This window comes from Triplophysa rosa, unplaced genomic scaffold, assembly GCF_024868665.1.
Source record: "Triplophysa rosa unplaced genomic scaffold, Trosa_1v2 scaffold226_ERROPOS550011+, whole genome shotgun sequence".
NCBI classification, from domain to species: domain Eukaryota; kingdom Metazoa; phylum Chordata; class Actinopteri; order Cypriniformes; family Nemacheilidae; genus Triplophysa; species Triplophysa rosa.
Genome location: NW_026634242.1, coordinates 91,803 through 109,314, shown reverse-complemented (window position 1 = coordinate 109,314; position 17,512 = coordinate 91,803). Strand labels below are relative to the sequence as shown.

General features: G+C 39.2%; 1 long non-coding RNA gene across 6 annotated transcripts in view; it reads left to right on the top strand.

The window, feature by feature from the left end:
* The first annotated feature begins 12,825 nt into the window (after positions 1-12,825).
* LOC130550046 (uncharacterized) overlaps positions 12,826-17,512 on the top strand; it is a 5,666-nt gene continuing 979 nt past the window's right edge. The window contains exons 1-12 of one of the 6 annotated variants that reach the window (XR_008962320.1): positions 12,826-13,005; positions 13,980-14,152; positions 14,385-14,616; positions 14,745-14,812; positions 14,902-15,179; positions 15,435-15,676; positions 15,767-15,860; positions 15,952-16,149; positions 16,250-16,343; positions 16,430-16,592; positions 16,720-16,817; positions 17,023-17,167. This is a non-coding gene — a long non-coding RNA (uncharacterized LOC130550046). Of the gene's footprint in view, positions 13,006-13,976; positions 14,153-14,384; positions 14,617-14,736; positions 14,813-14,901; positions 15,180-15,431; positions 15,677-15,766; positions 15,861-15,951; positions 16,150-16,249; positions 16,344-16,429; positions 16,593-16,719; positions 16,818-17,022; positions 17,168-17,512 lie in introns of all 6 variants that reach the window. The other 5 variants (XR_008962321.1, XR_008962317.1, XR_008962319.1 and 2 more) reach the window with 5 other exon arrangements.

Genomic DNA, 17,512 nt, shown 5'->3' with positions numbered 1-17,512 from the left:
GCAAGTAATTGTGTTATAACAAAGTGTATACTTGGTACTATAGTGACTTTGTTATGGGATTTTGTTGTGCGTTAAAACAAAAACGTGTAGACAGTTTGCTTTAAGTAAGGGGGGAATATGTTGTGTTCTTCTGTGCATGTTGACCAGTAGGTGGCAGTAGAGGTTGCTGTTATGTGTGTGTATGCGGAGATAGGAGAAAAGAAGTGAGAAGTGTTCCACCTGCGACTGCATGCACTGTACGATTCTGCTACTGCATTTGTTTTAATAAAAGTAGTCTTGATTTCCGTGTGCCTCCTCATTGCTTCCTACTAAGGACATAACAGTTTTCCTCTTTCTTGTTGGCTCCATGATAATGAAAAAGGAGATCAAGCAAACAAATCTAAAAGGGCAATCCAAATCAATAAGCAGTCCAGTCCAAATCCAAAACAATCCAACTAGCCAATCTTCTCTAACTGTTAATATAACAAAATAATATAACTGATGTAATTAATAATGACAATATACTATCTATCTAATATAACTAATCTAACCTAATATAATGTAATCATGATGTATAGGGCTAACACATACTGTATATGACACAAAAAATTACGACAAAAAGACAATTCTCTGACTCTCTAACACTCTACTTCTGCTACCTCTACTACTGACACCTCTCCGAAACGCCGCAACACTCACAGATGGCGCGAGTTTCGATACTGCTTTATCCGGGAGCGATACTCAGACGAAACCGATAGGGCTGTAGTCAAGTCCACCATTGTCAAGTCCAAGACCAGGAGTAGTCGAGACCGAGTCAAGTCCGAGTCCAGAGAGGTTCAAGTCCAAGTCAAGTCCAAGTCCAGAGAGGTTCGAGTCCAAGTCAAGACTGAGTCCAATTGAGACAGTCAAGACAGAGACAGAAAAAAATCATGACTACAAGACCACATACAGTACTTAACTATTGAGAATTTATGTGATGCAAGAGACAGCATATCTTCTATTCTAAGATAATCATTTTCATTATTGTTTGTAATGATCAAAAAGCAGATAAAATAAGGTCATTTTATTTTTACTATACAGTATAGGTATAGCACTAAAGTCACAAAGCCGCAGTGTAACTGTTTATTACTTTTTTAAGGAACTTTTTTATCAGCCCTCCTAACAGCAAGGTTGTGCAGCAATGAACACTTTTGTGTGTGTGTGTGCGTGCGTGCATGTGCGCGCCTGCCCGTGCACGTGCGTGTTCGATAGAGGAGCCGCTAGAAAGAGCAGAGGCTCCACGGCTCGTTTATAAGCATGTTTATAAGCACGTCTGTGCCCATCCTTAAATAACATGTTCATCACAATGACAATAAAAATACGATCAATCTTATCTTTAAGCCCTACTTTCCAAACTGTCTAAAATATTCAAATGCAATGCTAACTCTGAAACATGGCATTAACTTACCTCTCTTTGTGATGCCTTTGCAGGTGTCTTACGAAATTGGATGTTGTCCCACATGTTTCGGGGAAAGTTTTGTTACAAAAAGTTTCCTTTTAAGCGCACTGTCGATACATTTATTATGGTTTGTAAAACCAATCTGTATTATGCCGCTGCTCGCTGACATCGTGCCTGAGGAATGATTGATGCTGTTCAGTTTGCGCCTCAGACGAATCATTCATTCGAACCGGTTCTTTCTTTTTAGTGAACCGGTCGAACCAGTTCAGCTGAATTGTTCCCATTTAGCGTCTCCCGTAAACACTTAATCTTATCCACAAATTAATTCAGTTGTTCACTTTCTGGCATGCATGACAGTCCCGCGGACTTGAACCAATATACCGGAGTTATTTAGTTACAACAACAGCACACACTGAACTGAACTGCTGTGTGAAAAGAGAACTTATGAGCATGCGCAGCTCTCGTTCTAGAGTCGAGAGTCTGCAACAGTTTTCGGATCATTAGTTTTCGGATCAAAAGAATATTGCTCTATCAATGTTTTGTTTTGAAGGAGAAAATAAAACATATATCGCTGGACTCGGACGAGACCGACTAGAACATTTGCGAGACCAATGACCAAGTCCGAGACAAGTCCGAGTTCAAATACCAACGAGTCCAAGACAAGTCCGAGACCATTAAAAAACGTCTCGAGTCCGGACTCGAGTACTACAGCACTAGAAACCGATGACGTATTCCATACACACCGAGGCCTCGTTTGTCATTGATCACGTGATTCCTTCGTTAACAACACAAGCCTCGAATCAAGGCTTCATCTGGCACGCCTATTTTTGCTCAACACAAGCTCCTAAGCCTCGCTTCAAATGTCACATCACTAGTTTATTCTTGTCCTGCTGTCCAGCCAGCGTCCCAGCCGGTGCAGCAGCCGGCATCCCAGCACGTGCAGCAGCTGGTGTCCCAGCATGTGCAGCAGCCGGCGTCCCATCCGGTGCAGCAGCCGGCGTCCCGGCCAGCCGGCGCCAAGTAGGCCGCCACCAAGGCTCCTGGGACTCCGCCCACGCGAGCGCCCCCAGGGACAAAGACTGTCCACCCCGTCCCAACCCATTTGAACTGCCACCCATGTACTCTTGTCTGGCCCCACCCCCCTCCCATTTTTGTTATTTTTGTTGACTCACCCCAACCCGCGTATTGTGTATTTTTGTTTACCCTTGATCTTATTCTCTATGTTTTGTTTCATCTTGTCACTGTCCCAGTCGGTCTTGTCATGTCTTGAACACCTGGGGGTGATCATTAAGGGGGGGGCTTTGTCATGGTCCTGCCTTCTTGTTCATGATTCTCTAGTCTTGTGGCAGGATCGTGACAGATCCCTTATGTTTAGTGTGAGAAAGTCATGGTTTGTTTACCATTGACATGCCATGTGCTTTCTCATGTCTCGTCATTGGCCCCGCCCCTCTCGTTCCCTGTATTGCTTTGCTGCCGTGTCTCATGTTCCTCACCTGCCCCTTGTTATCTTCCTTTGTCTGTCTCCCTATATAATACCCTCGTGTTCATTGTCCTGTGCTCGTTCGTTGTACTTGTGCCTTTGTACTTACCAGTTTGTAGAAGTCTTCGTGTTTGCTCGTGTTCCTGATTCCTTACCCTACCTTGCCTGTGGATTACGTGTTTGTCATTTACCTTGCCCTGCTTTTGTTTCTCGTCCGTGTTTTGGTAAGACGTTGTGTCGTTGTTTTATAGTTAGTTTATTCTTGTCCTGCTGTTTTTTGTTCCCCTCGTGGAAAGTTTTTTGGTTTCAGTTTTTATATATATTAGTCTTGTCCTCGTTACCCCTCGTGGGTGTTTGTTTGTTTGTTTATAATAAAGTTTTTGTTAACCCCTTCACCACCACCTGTCTGCAATTGGGTTCTTCCGCCACGCCAGCCGTGACAATTTAGCACGTAAATTTCTCACAACCCAATAATCTGTAACGTGTCTTTATTGGATGTTATAATGCAAGTTGTTCGTTCCTTAAGAAAATTATCTTAATAGACCATAAAATAATACCTGACAAAAAATATAAAGCACACAATAAACGAGCTAAGTAAAGACAGAATTGCTACTGTACAGGAATAAAACTTTTAGTGATTTTCTTTATTATCTGAATTACATTCATTTACCTGAGGGTGAGGAGGACACTTGGATCCACACCGCGCATGACTTACCAACTTCAAATACCAATTACTAATATACTTACTAAATAAGAATACATGTCTTTTGCATTCGCGTTGCGTGCATTCGCATTTATAATACGTCCGTCTAAGCGGCCAACGCCTCCGTTACGGCCCCATACGATAGCGGCAATCGCGTCCGTTACGGCCCCATAAGTTAGTGGCCACCGCCTCCGTTCCGGCCCCATACGTTAGCGTCCCACTGGGAAAACACCCGGTACACCAGATGGCCAGTCCGCCCCTGCCCTCAGAGCTCTGAAGCATCCGCTCACTATGCAAACACACTTTGTTGACAATGCTCTTACTAAATGTAGCAGATATGACTTACAGAGTAAAATTTGAATGAAAGTGGAAAGAGCATATACCCTAACCATTACACACAATTTGTGTTAAAGTTGAGATATTTCTTTATTTGATGTGTTCATGTTTTTTATTAATCCATTTTCTCATCACATTTTAAATGTAATTAATTTCTTGGCCCTTCGTGAACAGGACACATATATCAGATCTACAAATAAAAATAATTGCGGTTTTTGTATTGTGTCTCCTGCTTAATGTTGATTGATTTTAAACTTTAAAGACAGGCAGATATTCATTCTATTTTTCTACAATGTATTTTATTGTAAATAACCAGTAAAATAAATAATATAATAAATAAATGTATGTATGAATTTCTGCTGTGTTTGTTATATGAGTGACAGTCAGTGAAGCGCTCAGACGTTTTTGTACAGCTGCTCTATTAGTTTCTATCACTGTGGTACACTTTCGGCGGCGGCACCAGACTGGATGTTGGCAGTAAGTACAAAATTATATCAAAATGTTCTTGCTGTTGCTTTTTAATATACAATCATTTGTCTTGTTTTTCTTTGTATTTATTTATTTTTAATTCGCAGTTGGGGCGCATTGAATATTTGATCAGAGATTTCTTTTGTTGACTGCTTGCTGATGTGCTCTAAATGCGACGTTTGAAGTGCTCAAGAATATCAAGATATATGGGACACACGTTTTAATATAGGCTAATATAATGTTTTAAACATCCACATCTCGATAAAATAATTATCTAGCAATTAAATCCTCCAAATTTTAGAAAAAAGTCTAAACATACTTTCCCCCACAAAGCGATAAAAGACGAATGAGATTTGCTCTCATCCGGGTATATGACGTCTGCGCTCGTTCATGTTTGTCACGCTGCGGACCTGCCTCGTTTATATTTGTTGAAAAATGTTTCGGAAGAATTCTGTATAAAGTTCAAAAAAATAAAACGAAACTCAGATGTCTGCAGTTAAATCAAGAAAATGAAAACATCGTTCGGACGAACAAGCAGTCGGTAAGAGACAGAAAGACAAATACCTTGTATTGCTTTATGTTGTAGTCTTGTGCGTTGTAGATTTTGGCACGGTGCGATTTTGTGCGATTACAAACGTGAGCCATACATATATCTTTGCCCAGAGAGCACAGGTACATCTGTAAGATGTCTGCCAAAAATCTAGATCTGGAAAACATCTGCTGTTTAAAAACATCTGCTAAACATCTTAGAAAGATCTTAAGTTGTACAGTTCATTCTAAATCGCACACATTTTACAGACATCTTCTAGAGGTCTATATGACATCTGACAGCAGACGTCTCAGAGATGTAGGGCAGATGAGCAAACAGCAGCATGCAAGATGTCTTTCCAGATGAAAACGCAGACATCAAATAGATGTCTGTACGTGTGCTATCAGGGTGCCTTTTGATTGTTTTTAACCAACAAAATTAATAATGCATAACTAAACACAAACGATAAAAAGTCAATGCCACTTATCACAGCCGGAGAGCACATTTGAATTCAGTGCAGAATTTACAAGCCCTTGTGTCTTCCTTTGTATGGACTAAAAGCATATTAAGCACATCTGACATTCTTATCACCACTGACATTTTTTATTTTAACAGACTTTTATTATGATTGTTGTAGGACAATGTTTGGTAGCCATACACTTTTACATTTGATCATATTGTGTGTTTTCTTAAATCAATGCTAACGTCATGCTGTGCCATTTGGACTACAGGAATCATATATTCGTGCCAAAAGTGTTTAATTACTAATAGATTCGGATTATATTAAACGCTTATGGGGAAATATATTTTTAACTTGGGAAGTTTCTAAATCTTTTTTTGTTTGTGTGTGTTTATAGGCTATTTTCTAAATATGTTTTGGTATGTTTGTATAACAATTACCATAAAAAAATAGCTATTAGTAAAGACCCATGCATGGTTTCACCAGTGGTGCCATGATTTATCAGACATGCCACAGTTAAGCTAAAAATAACGTAACTATGGTGAATGTAAACAAGGTGTAAAGTAGAATTAAAAGCCTCAAAGTCTGAACCTTCAATATTCATCAATATTTTAAAATGTCAGATTAAACAGGCCAAACAATATTTATTAAACATGGCTGTTTATTTTTCATTGGGCAATTTTTGCCCTGTGTTCTCTGTATGTCAGGTGTAACTCATCCTACAGTTACGGTTCTGCCGGCGTCCAGTGAAGAGATTTCCAGTAAGCAGACAGCAACACTGATGTGTGTGGTCAGCAAGGGCTTCCCTTCAGACTGGAGCTTGAGCTGGAAGGTGGATGGGAACAGCAGGTCTCAGGAGAACAGCGCTGGACTCCTGCAGAAGGACGGTCTGTACAGCTGGAGCAGCAGTCTGACTCTCTCTGAACACGACTGGATCAAGAGCGTCTCAGTGAGCTGTGAGGCCACACGAGGAGACCAGACAGTCACTGGACAAGTGAAGAGAGATCAGTGTTCTCAATAGATCCTCTGTCTTCTGCTCTCTTCTTCTCATTCATGTCTCACAACAGTGGCTTTCTATTCATGTGTGCTTCATTCATTCAGTGCTGACTTTCTTTTGCTCCAAATCAATAAAAGAGAAATAACATTGTATATTGTTGGTTCTTTTGGTTGAATATGTGTCAAGTTAAAAAGAGTCATTTGTTACCCCAGGGTTTCAATTCACATTTATAAAAATAAACTTCAGTCAATGAAGCATGAACACACCTGCAGATAAACGGACACAAGATCAAACCAGCAGGAACCTCCTATATAGAATAGAATAGAATAGAATAGAATGAGCTTTATTGGCCAAGTATGTTTCCACATACGAGGAATTTGTTATAGTGACAGAAGCTCCACAGTGCAACAGAAAGACAGCAACAGGACAGAACACAGATGATAAAAAAAATAATAATAATATACAATAATATAGAAATAGGCAATGTAAAAAACAGCAAAAACACAATATACAATATAGACAATTATGTATGTACAGGTCTGATATGTACAAATTTGGTGAATAAATAATGTAAAATAGAGTTGTGTGTTCCGCGTTTAATGTCAAGTGTTCATAAGATGGATTGCCTGAGGGAAGAAACTGTTCCTGTGTCTGGTCGTTCTGGTGCTCAGTGCTCTGTAGCGTCGACCAGACGGTAACAGTTCAAAAAGGGAGTGTGCTGGGTGTGAGGGGTCCAGAGTGATTTTACCAGCCCTTTTGCTCATTCTGGATGAGTACAGTTCTTGGAGTGGGGATGGTTGTACCAATGATACGCTCAGCAGTCCGGACTACCCTCCGTAGTCTTCTGAGATCAGATTTGGTAGCTGAGCTGAACCAGACAGTTATAGAAGTGCAGAGGATGGATTCGATGATGGCAGAGTAGAACTGTTTCAGCAACTCCTGTGGTAGGTTGAACTTCCTCAGCTGGCGAAGGAAGTACAGCCTCTGCTGGGTCTTTTTAACAATAGAGTCAATGTGAGTGTCCCACTTCAGATCCTGAGAAATTGTGGTGCCCAGGAATCTGAATGACTCCACTGCAGTCACAGTGCTGTTCATGATGGTGAGTTTGGGGAGAACAGGGGGCTTTCTCCTGAAGTCCACGATCATCTCCACAGTTTTAAGCGTGTTAAGCTCCAGGTTGTTAAGACTGCACCAGACAGCCAGCTCCTTGACCACCTGTCTGTAAGCAGACTCGTCACCGTCCTGAATGAGGCCGATCAGTGTGGTGTCATCTGCAAACTTCAGGAGCTTGACAGAGGGGTCTTTAGATGTGCAATCATTCATGTAAAGGGAGAAGAGCAATGGGGAGAGAACACAGCCCTGAGGAGCTCCAGTGCTGATGGTGCAGGTGTTGGATTTGAATTTACCAAGCTTTACTAACTGCTGCCTGTCTGTCAAGAAGCTGTTGATCCACTGACAGACAGAGGTGGGGACGGAGAGCTGTGCCAGTTTATTCTGAAGGGTGTCCGTGATGATGGTGTTAAAAGCGGAGCTGAAGTCCACAAACAGGATCCTCGCATAGGTCCCTGGTCTGTCCAAATGCTGAAGGATGAAGTGCAGTCCCATGTTGACAGCATCATCCACAGACCTGTTTGCTCTGTAGGCAAACTGCAGGGGGTCCATTAAGGGACCAGTGATGTCCTTCAGATAGGCCAAAACCAGTCTTTCAAATGATTTCATGGCCACAGACGTTAGATCCACAGGTCTGTAGTCATTAAGTCCAGTAATTTTGAGTTTCTTTGGGACTGGGATGATGGTGGAGCGTTTGAAGCATGAGGGGACTTCGCACAGCTCCAGTGATCTGTTGAAGATCTGTGTGAAGATGGGGGCCAGCTGGTCAGCACATATTTTTAGGCAGGCTGGTGACACACCGTCTGGGCCTGGTGCTTTCCTTCTTTTGTTCTTTCTGAAGACCTGGCGCACATCTTCTTCAGTGATCTGAATTGTAGGTGTGGGGGAGAGGGGGGTTGCTGAAGGTGTGAATGGTTGTGTGGAGAGGTGTTCAGGGCGGGTGTGGGGTGGTTTTTCAAACCGACAATAAAACTTGTTCAAGTCGTCAGCTAGATGTTGGTTCTCCAAAGTGCTGGGGGATGGTGTCTTGTAACTGGTGATATCTTTCAGACATTTCCACATTGAAGCAGGATCACTGGAAGAGAATTTTAAATTTAAAATCTTACGAATGTCATAAAATATAATCATTTTAAAATGAATGAAACAAATGTGTAGAGTATATTGTAAGCGTGTTATGTTTTATTGTGTTGATTGTATTAGAGAAATATCAAACATCTGCTCTGTGGGGAGAGGAACAGAATTTCTCATCCTGATGATGCAAATCTAAGTTTCACTCTCGGTTTTACTCAATGCAAATGTGATTTTCACACTGAACTGTAAAAATCTAATCCGCTTCAACTTGGAAAAAACATCAAGAATATTTTCACAGTTCAATGGCTCTGATGGGTTAATAAGTTTAATATGTTTTACATTTTTGTGGGCCCTAATAATCACTTATCATTTATTACAGAAGAGTCCACAGTTACAAATTTATTTAGGGTGTATATCTTCAACAATTTCACACTTTACAGCTGTTGCTTATTACATTTTTTGTATAAGAAGTAACAAATGTAGCAACTTAAATAAAAAATGAAGTGGTACCCATGTAGTTGATTATAAAATGTTCCATCACTAAGCAAAAAGATCAAAGCTGCAGCACATATCAGGGAACATACTGTTTTTTGGCATTGAGCTTGGACTTCAGTTCCTTTACTAAGTCATGGTTGTGCTGTGATTCTGGTACTGTGGGGGTTGTGGGCACCGGCTTTGGTGGCATCATGGGCCTGTGCCTTGACTCAGGTGGTATACTAGTCCTAGAGGTGACAGTCCCAAACTTTGGTACTGTGGAGGTCCCGAGACGTGAGTCTGGTGTTGTGGAGGTGCTGAACTGTGACTCTGGTGTTGTTGAGGTCTTGGGTCGTGACTCTGGTGCTGTGGAGGTCCCAGGCCACGATTCTGGTGGCAGTATGATGGGCCTACGCTTTGACTCAGATGCTGCTGTAACAGTCCCAAATGTTGGCTTTGATGCTGTGAAGCCATTCCTGTGGAACACTGACTCTGTGTTGGGCTGGGACTGTGACTCTGAAGTTGTGGTGGACTTTGCCCATGATTTCAGTAATGTTGAGGCTCCTGTATTTAGTGCTATTGAGGAGGGCCTGGGTCGTGGCTTTGGTGGTGTGGGGGCCAGACCTGTGGCTTTGATGTTGCGGGTGTGTAGGCACTTGGCTGGAAAGCCACTGAGGATGGCCTGGGTCGTGGCACTGTCTTGGACTTTAACTCTAGTACTGTAAAGGAAAGCACATGCTCTGTGGTGACTATCATTCAGTCAAGCATTTATTAAAGCTGAGAACGTTTAAGAAATGGGCTCCTGCAGCGCAAATATGTTGATTTCATGATGTGATGTTTAGATTTCATCTAAAAACATAGTATTAAAAAGCTTTTTTACTATTTGTGCAAACTAATGTTAGGGACAAGCTGTCTGTTCTGTGCTGTAAACCGCTCATACCTATCACAAAAGGTAACATTAGTACATTGATTTGTAATCTCCAGGAATTCTCCCATATATATTTTGTATGTCCCAATTAAAGAAATCCTTATGTTTACCTTTTAACAGTTTTCCCACATCCTCAACGGAGAAGAGTGAAGTCAAGTCAGATATTTCCACAGGTATGTCAGGACCAGAGAATCTCTACAGACACAATACATAAAGTATAACATATCCATCAAATAACCAAATGTACTTTTGGAGCTCAAAGAGCTGTAGATCATACGATCCTTTTTCTTTAGTAACATCATCGTGATAACAAACATTTAACATTAATTCAACAACATCCAAGTTAGTGTTTGAACTAAAATATATAAACGAGTGCTAAATTCATATATGGCGGCACGTCAATAACTTCAAATTTCATTTGTTCCTGCATGTCATAAAACAAATTTATATGATAACTAAGCACGAGACACAGAGCCAATGATATTTGAAGTTAAAATTAATGATGTATGTATGTAAGGGATTTCAAATCAGAGCATTTTAGAAAGAATGTCATAGCTATTCACAGTGCTCGAATTTAAGGGGGGCTGGGGGATCCGGGACCCCCTAATGCATTACGGACCCCCATAAGAAGTAAAAAATAGACTTAAGGGGGTCCCTCAGATATTTTTATTTGAGTAAAAATGATAATGACAAATGTGATTAAATTCATGCAATGGATATGGTCAATTTCGTGAATTAATTATTTACAATAATTTATGGGCTAGTTGTCGTGTTTCTTTAAAATTTAAATGCCCCGCCCCACGTCTAAAGACCCCTAAGCGCAGGACATCGTTGACGGCGTCGCTCCGGTGAAGCTAACTTCAGAAAAAAAATGGACAATAATAAACCCCTACAGTCGGGACTCGGGAAGAGGAAGCTTCTACTTTTTTGAGGGGTAATTTTCTCTATATATATGACAGCTTTTTAGTAATTATAAAGGGAGTGCTCGTTGTACGGTTTCTGTGCTATATATAATCCATTCAGAATTGTATAAAACTTGTTTTACATGCTGCTAAGACCTATGGCCACATACACGCTGCAAAGTTTCGGGAATTACATCGGCATATAAATGCGGGATTCACTCTTGAAATAGCTATGATTTACATATTGATAGCCATAGTTAGTTCCTGAATGAAGCACTTTAGGACTGAAATGGTTGAATAGTCTGCTGACTGACAGACTCACTCATAACAGTCCCTTGCTGCCACCTACTGGACGTAACTATGTAAACTGCACTGAAATCGTTGAAAAATCCCCACAACACTAAAACACAGACTTACAGCCGGTCTTGTCACAATTTATATTTTTAATATCTAATAAACTAGTTTATTGCATTTAAACAAGTCTTTTGGAACAAACATTATTATCACAAAGTGTCAATCATCCAGTTGTATTTAGGGAAAATAGTAAATACTACAATGGTAAATAATGCTAGAATTATACTGTTTGACGTACACTACTGTTCAAAAGTCATTTCTGTTCACCAAGCCTGCATTGATTTGATCCAAAATACAGTAAAAGAAGCCTGTTCTTTTATGTAAGCCTGTTTTTAATAAATAGTATATAGTTATGCATATTATGATCAGGGCCGTGCAGAGACCTTTAAAGGGGCAGGTGCTCAAAGTATAAAAGGGGCACATGGAACAAGGCTTTAAATATGGCTGTGCTCAAAACATCAATACAGCAATACTGTATGTCGCGATGCATTCCTTGCTGATATGTGTATCAATACGGATGCTTCTGTAATTGATAAAGCAGCAAATGCCATGATGCTGTTTTGAAAAAGAAACAGAACAGAAAAGACCATTCTAATGTTTACAAGTTTTTAAATATTTTAGTTGCACCTATTAACAAGTCTGGGATTAGAAATTTAAGTGAATAAAGTTAAAGTTTTAACCTTAAAGTGATAGTTCACCCAAAAATGAAAATGTTGTCATCATTTACTCACCCTCAGATTATTCCAAACCTGTGTAAATGTTTTTCTTCTGTTGAACACAACAAAAGATATTTGGAAGAATGTCAGTAACCAAACAGATCTCATCCCCCATTTACTGCCATGGTAGGGAAAATAAATATTATGGGAGTCAATGGGGGATAAGATCTGTTACTGACATTCTTCCAAATATCTTAGCTGATGTTGAGGGGGCTGCTGGGGATGTTGCTGTCTTTGCTGTTGTAGAAAAAATAGTTTTGTCATATTAAAAATATAATTCTGTTCTAACCCTCTTCAGCATTTTTTAAAATGATAATAAAAACAGCATTGATAAGTATAATTCGGAGGATGAGAAAATCAGAATAAGGCCATGTTCAGACTTGACTTCTTTTTCGAAGCTGCTAGCGTCTGTTTTACATTATAATCCTATGTAATAAACCATGTTTTCAAAGAAAGTGCTGAGCGCTTTTTCAAACGCCAGCGCCGGCGTCTTTTTCTGCATCTCAGATATGGGATCAGATTCCCGCCACAACTATTGTGGTCATGGTTTGAAAAATAATAAGCGTAAATAAAAAATAAAAGCACGTGTAAAATAATAGCGCAAAAAACTGAAAAACAAATGCAAAAAATTTTTGAATAACAAACAACGCGGTCACGAATCGAAAAGTAATAAGCGTGAATCAAAAATGTAAACACGTTTAAAATTATATTGCACAAAGCTGAAACATGAATTCAGCATTTTCCAAATCACAAACAAAATCAGGTTTCCCGCTCATATTTTTTTTTGTGTGTGCTTACGGTCTTTTCCCCTTTGCTATCGTTTCCACGTTCTGCGCTCGCGTTTCCAAACGTTGCAGTTAGAGTTTCATGTAAATTAGGTCGGGCTCAGGGCGGGCTTCAGCGTCATCATTGGTCTACTAGTTCTAGATTGACAGCTGCTCCTCTAGCCAATCCGTCGAAGGGGGAGGTGACGTCACTCCAATGCGACTCGTGGCGTGGCAGGCGTGTGAAGATGGATAATCAGCATCAGCATCAGCAGGCAAATGCCGGACAATCTCAGGTAATTAGCTTTTAATGATTTATTAGTGGGTGACAGATACATTCCCTTTGTGTGTTATGTTATTTTCTGCAAGCTCAATGTAGTCCGAGTAGGCCGATATCTAGCCCGTTAACACGTGTATTGTTCGTTTGGTTTAGTTAGGAATCTTTTATATCTGAGGCAGTATTTAAGTTTTTGGCTGTAAGTTATATCTAAAATTGCATGATTTTGCTAGCTGTAACGGTGTAGCCTCGAGATCATAGCTTGACCAGCTATTCCATGAAGATTATTATGGTTTTATGCATTGATCCTAACTCACTGAGACAATCAAGCAGTTCCAATAGCATTGAGAACTCTGGCTGTTTACCTTTTATATTAGAAATAGAGGACAGAACAGAACCAGAATAAGTATGCCAACTAAGCACTTGAAATGTAACGTTAGGCCTATATACAGTGCATTCCTAAAGTAGTCAGACCCATTTTGCCTACATTTAATGTTGCAGTCTTGAGTTGAAACTGTTCACATACATATTTAACCTCACCAATATATGCCCAGTACCTATTGTGATGAATGATAATAGTTTTGACGTTGTTTTGGCAAATGTAAAACCCTAAATAATGTCACCTTAACATAAGTATTCAGACCTTTCAGTGTTACATATAGACAGCTGTCTTTCATTGACCAGTTTAGTCAAGAATTTACCACTGGTACCACTATATAGAAATATATATATATATATATATATATATATATAGACACACAAGTTAAAAGGACATTTGTAAAGGGCTTTAATACTTAAATGAATGTGTTTTTATTTCATTTCAATAAAAGTGCCAAAATATGTGTTGTCATCGTGGTTCAAGTGTACTTTGTGGAGTAAAAAAATTGACCATACAATGACAACATTATAAAGAGTGAAGCGTTCTGAATGCACAATATAAAGGTTTTCTCATTATACTAGATTTAACTCCTAATGTTAACTTTGTGTTAGCAGACCGAGTACCCAGATGTGCTTAGTGCAGCACAGAGCCTCATCTCTGTGCTAACACAGACTCTTAATCAGAGTCCTGTAACACCACGTCCACAAGTTCAAGTGCAGGGGCAGGGGCAGCAGACAGCGGTACAAGAAAGACAGACAAATACCACCATTGATCAGGACATGGCCAGGTGCATGTTGCTGGCCATACAGTGCATGGATACCCAATCTAATAGTTCAAAGCTTTAATTTGCAGGCACTCTGTCATTTACATAGTCAAACCCCTACACTATTAAAGTTGACATTTTTATGTAGTTAAACAAACTTAGTTAAACATAAACACATTTTATTACTATATACCTACAAACATTAATTTTATGTTGCAAACAAATATAAATTATTGTTTTTTTCTTTTCCTTGTAGGGCCTTTCCTAGCATGTTCCGGAGACATGCAATCAGGGGGAAAAAAAGAATAAATGTAGCATCCAGAACACATACCAAGACTGCAAAAGCATTTAAACCTTATGATTTAAATGTATATCTTTTAGATACAAATTCTGAGACTACCCCTTCACCTGCACACGAACTCAAGCTTGTTCAAGCAGGGCTTGGCAAAAGGACTATCTCAATTGCAATGGACATGATGCATTCAGAGGTATGGTAGTGTATTTGTCTTTTTGTACAACTGGAAAAAATAAATGTATAGTACAATCATAAGTACAGGTAATAGAAACAAATATTCAAAATTTGTGAGTTTCTCTGCATTTTACAATAGTTTTCCAGCACGTTGTATGAAGCATTCCCGAAAATGGAGTGTTTGAGTGGAGGATGGATGCTTTATAAGGCTAATGGTGACTTTATATTTTCTTTATTACCACTTGAGTCAGTATGTTTTGTGTTATAAAAACATTTGTCATGTTAATTTGATCTTTGATTATAGGGGGGTGCGGTACAAGACGGATAAACGTTATTCCTCCAGACTCAGAAGGATACACTGGATCCCAAATGAAATCTGCCTCTGCATCTGGAAAGACAATGCTTTATGTAGTTCCTCTACAAGAGGAACTGGACCTTAATCCTCTCCCTAATGATGCCAGAGAATTTACTAAAATGCCAAAGGCAACTTGCCAAATATGCAACAAAAGCATGCCCCTGCAAGTGCTGGCTCTCCACATTCAGGTTTGCAAGTCAAATGATTCAACATCTTCAGATGAAGAGGTAATGGATTAATGCTGTCTAATTATTTAATGATTTCATGGTGGGTTTTGGCGCATGTTTTGACTAATTGTTTAATTTGTATTAATTTAACATTCCATTTAGATTTTACAATATATTGATTACTGTGTGTACAGACCTTCAAAAGGATAACAAATGATTTTAGTGTATGTTTATGTCAGCAGCTAGCTAATCACATACTTATGATGAAGTACTTTGTATGATACGGTTTTTGGTAAATTTCTGTTTTTGGAGCAGACAGAAGTTCAGTTCGTCTCAGAAAACAATTTGGATGAGATGAAACAAGAAAATTTTACATCTGAGGCAATGTGGCATTAAAATTCTACAGCCCTTATCAAAATTTTCTCTAATCCATGGTGCTATTATATCATTTAACATTTTTTGTTTGTAGTCTGTTTTACCATGCCCAATATGTCAGCTGAAGTTTCCTGTGGACAGTCTAGAACTACATGCCAGCCTCTGTGGAGAAGAAAATCTATGTGAGTAACACAAACTTTGGGAAACATTGTTCTTGGAAACCAATATGTTTTAAATCAACCCCACAAATAACGATTCTCTCCACATTACAGTGAAGAGTCCAGATCACAGCTCTTTTATGCACAATGATGATTCTTGTATTGCTGACGATACAACAGGCAATTCAAGCTGTCGACAAGTATTATGGTAAAATTTTCATTTAGTGCAGAGTCAAAAAAAAATTCATTAAGTGTTATAGTGTATATGGTGTTCACCATCTCATTATCTCCTGCCACAGCCTTGAAGATCTTCTGGAGCTGCTTGCTGGCCGAGTAAATGCAGAGAATCACTTCCGCATTTGTGTTTCACGGGACAATCTCCTAGAGAGGGGGATCAAGCAGTGGCAAAGACAGAAAAAAGGAAATCCAGCTAAAGATAACCTTTATTGGTGAAGCTGGAGTTGACTCTGGTGCTTTACGAAAGGAGTTTCTTACAGGTAAGTTATTAAGTATAATAAAAGTGGAAAAGCTGTTACAAAAAGATATCACATTTATCTGTGTAATTCACACACTACTTTTTCTCAATGTTACTCAAAGAAATGATCAGTGGCATTGAAAAACGCCTCTTCTTGGGTCAGAGAGCAAAGAGTCCACAGTACTCCAACAGTGACCTTGACAATGGTCTCTTCAGGTTTGTGATGTTCTAGCTAAATTCTTAAATTACATGTGTAATGGCAATGACTGAGTGCTTTTTAAAACCTCACTTTTGAATAATAGGACTGCTGGAGAGATCTTTGCTGTCAGCCTAGCTCAATGTGGCCCAGCCCCATGTTTTATGAGAGAGTGGTGCTACTCTTACCTCACCACTGGGGAAGTTGATGTCACCAGAATTTGCAAGGATGATGTAGATGATGTTGAATACTCCCTATTGATCGCAAAGGTAACTTCACTCTGAATACTGTCTAATAGTTACCAGCAGTATATCGCATTGTTGGTTTGCATATTACCACAAAGTAATAACATAGAGTTAATTTGGCATCCTGTTGTCACTGAATGTTTTTCTTTAGGTTGAAGAGGCAACTGATCTGACTGAATTCACAGATGAAATTATCAGCTGTGGATACACAGGAGCACTCAACATAGAACAAAAAGATGCCATAATTCGGTAAATATGGAAAATACTTTTTAAGCAGAGTTTTATGAAAGACAGAATTTGAAAGACTGTTCAATGTTACATTGTCAAATTAAATTGAATTTGTTAACCTTAATTGCCTAACTTACAACTTGAAACAAACTTATGCTGTATTACTTGATTTACAGCTTTTATTATTGTTATTATTAAATTTGTTACTTTTCTTTTTCTCCATAAGAGCAATTGTTCTTCATGCAGCATTTCAAGTTACACCAATGCTTGGAGACTTGCGTAAAGGGCTCTAGCTGTATGGATTGCTGGACATAGTTAAGGACCATCCAAGTCTTTGCAAGAGTCTGTTTGTTCCTGGGGAGGATTGTACAGTAAGTTTAATGTTTGTAACAACATTGTTTTTTGAACTAAACACCAAGTTGTTGTTCTACTGACAATTTGTTCTTTTTCCAGCCAGATGCATATGGAGCGATTTTAGTCTCATTAATTATTCACGCGTTAAACAAGATACACACATGCGTAAACAGTTTCACATGAACAAAACCTAATTTACGTGCACAAAGTATAAATATACATTTACAAAAAGCAATTCACGTGCGTAAAACAAAACTATTTTCTCATAAAGTACGTTTCGCAAACATACGACTGTGCACAAATATTTCGAAAGTTTAAAATGTACACGTTTATCGTGTTATGTGAATGTGCAAATCGTCACT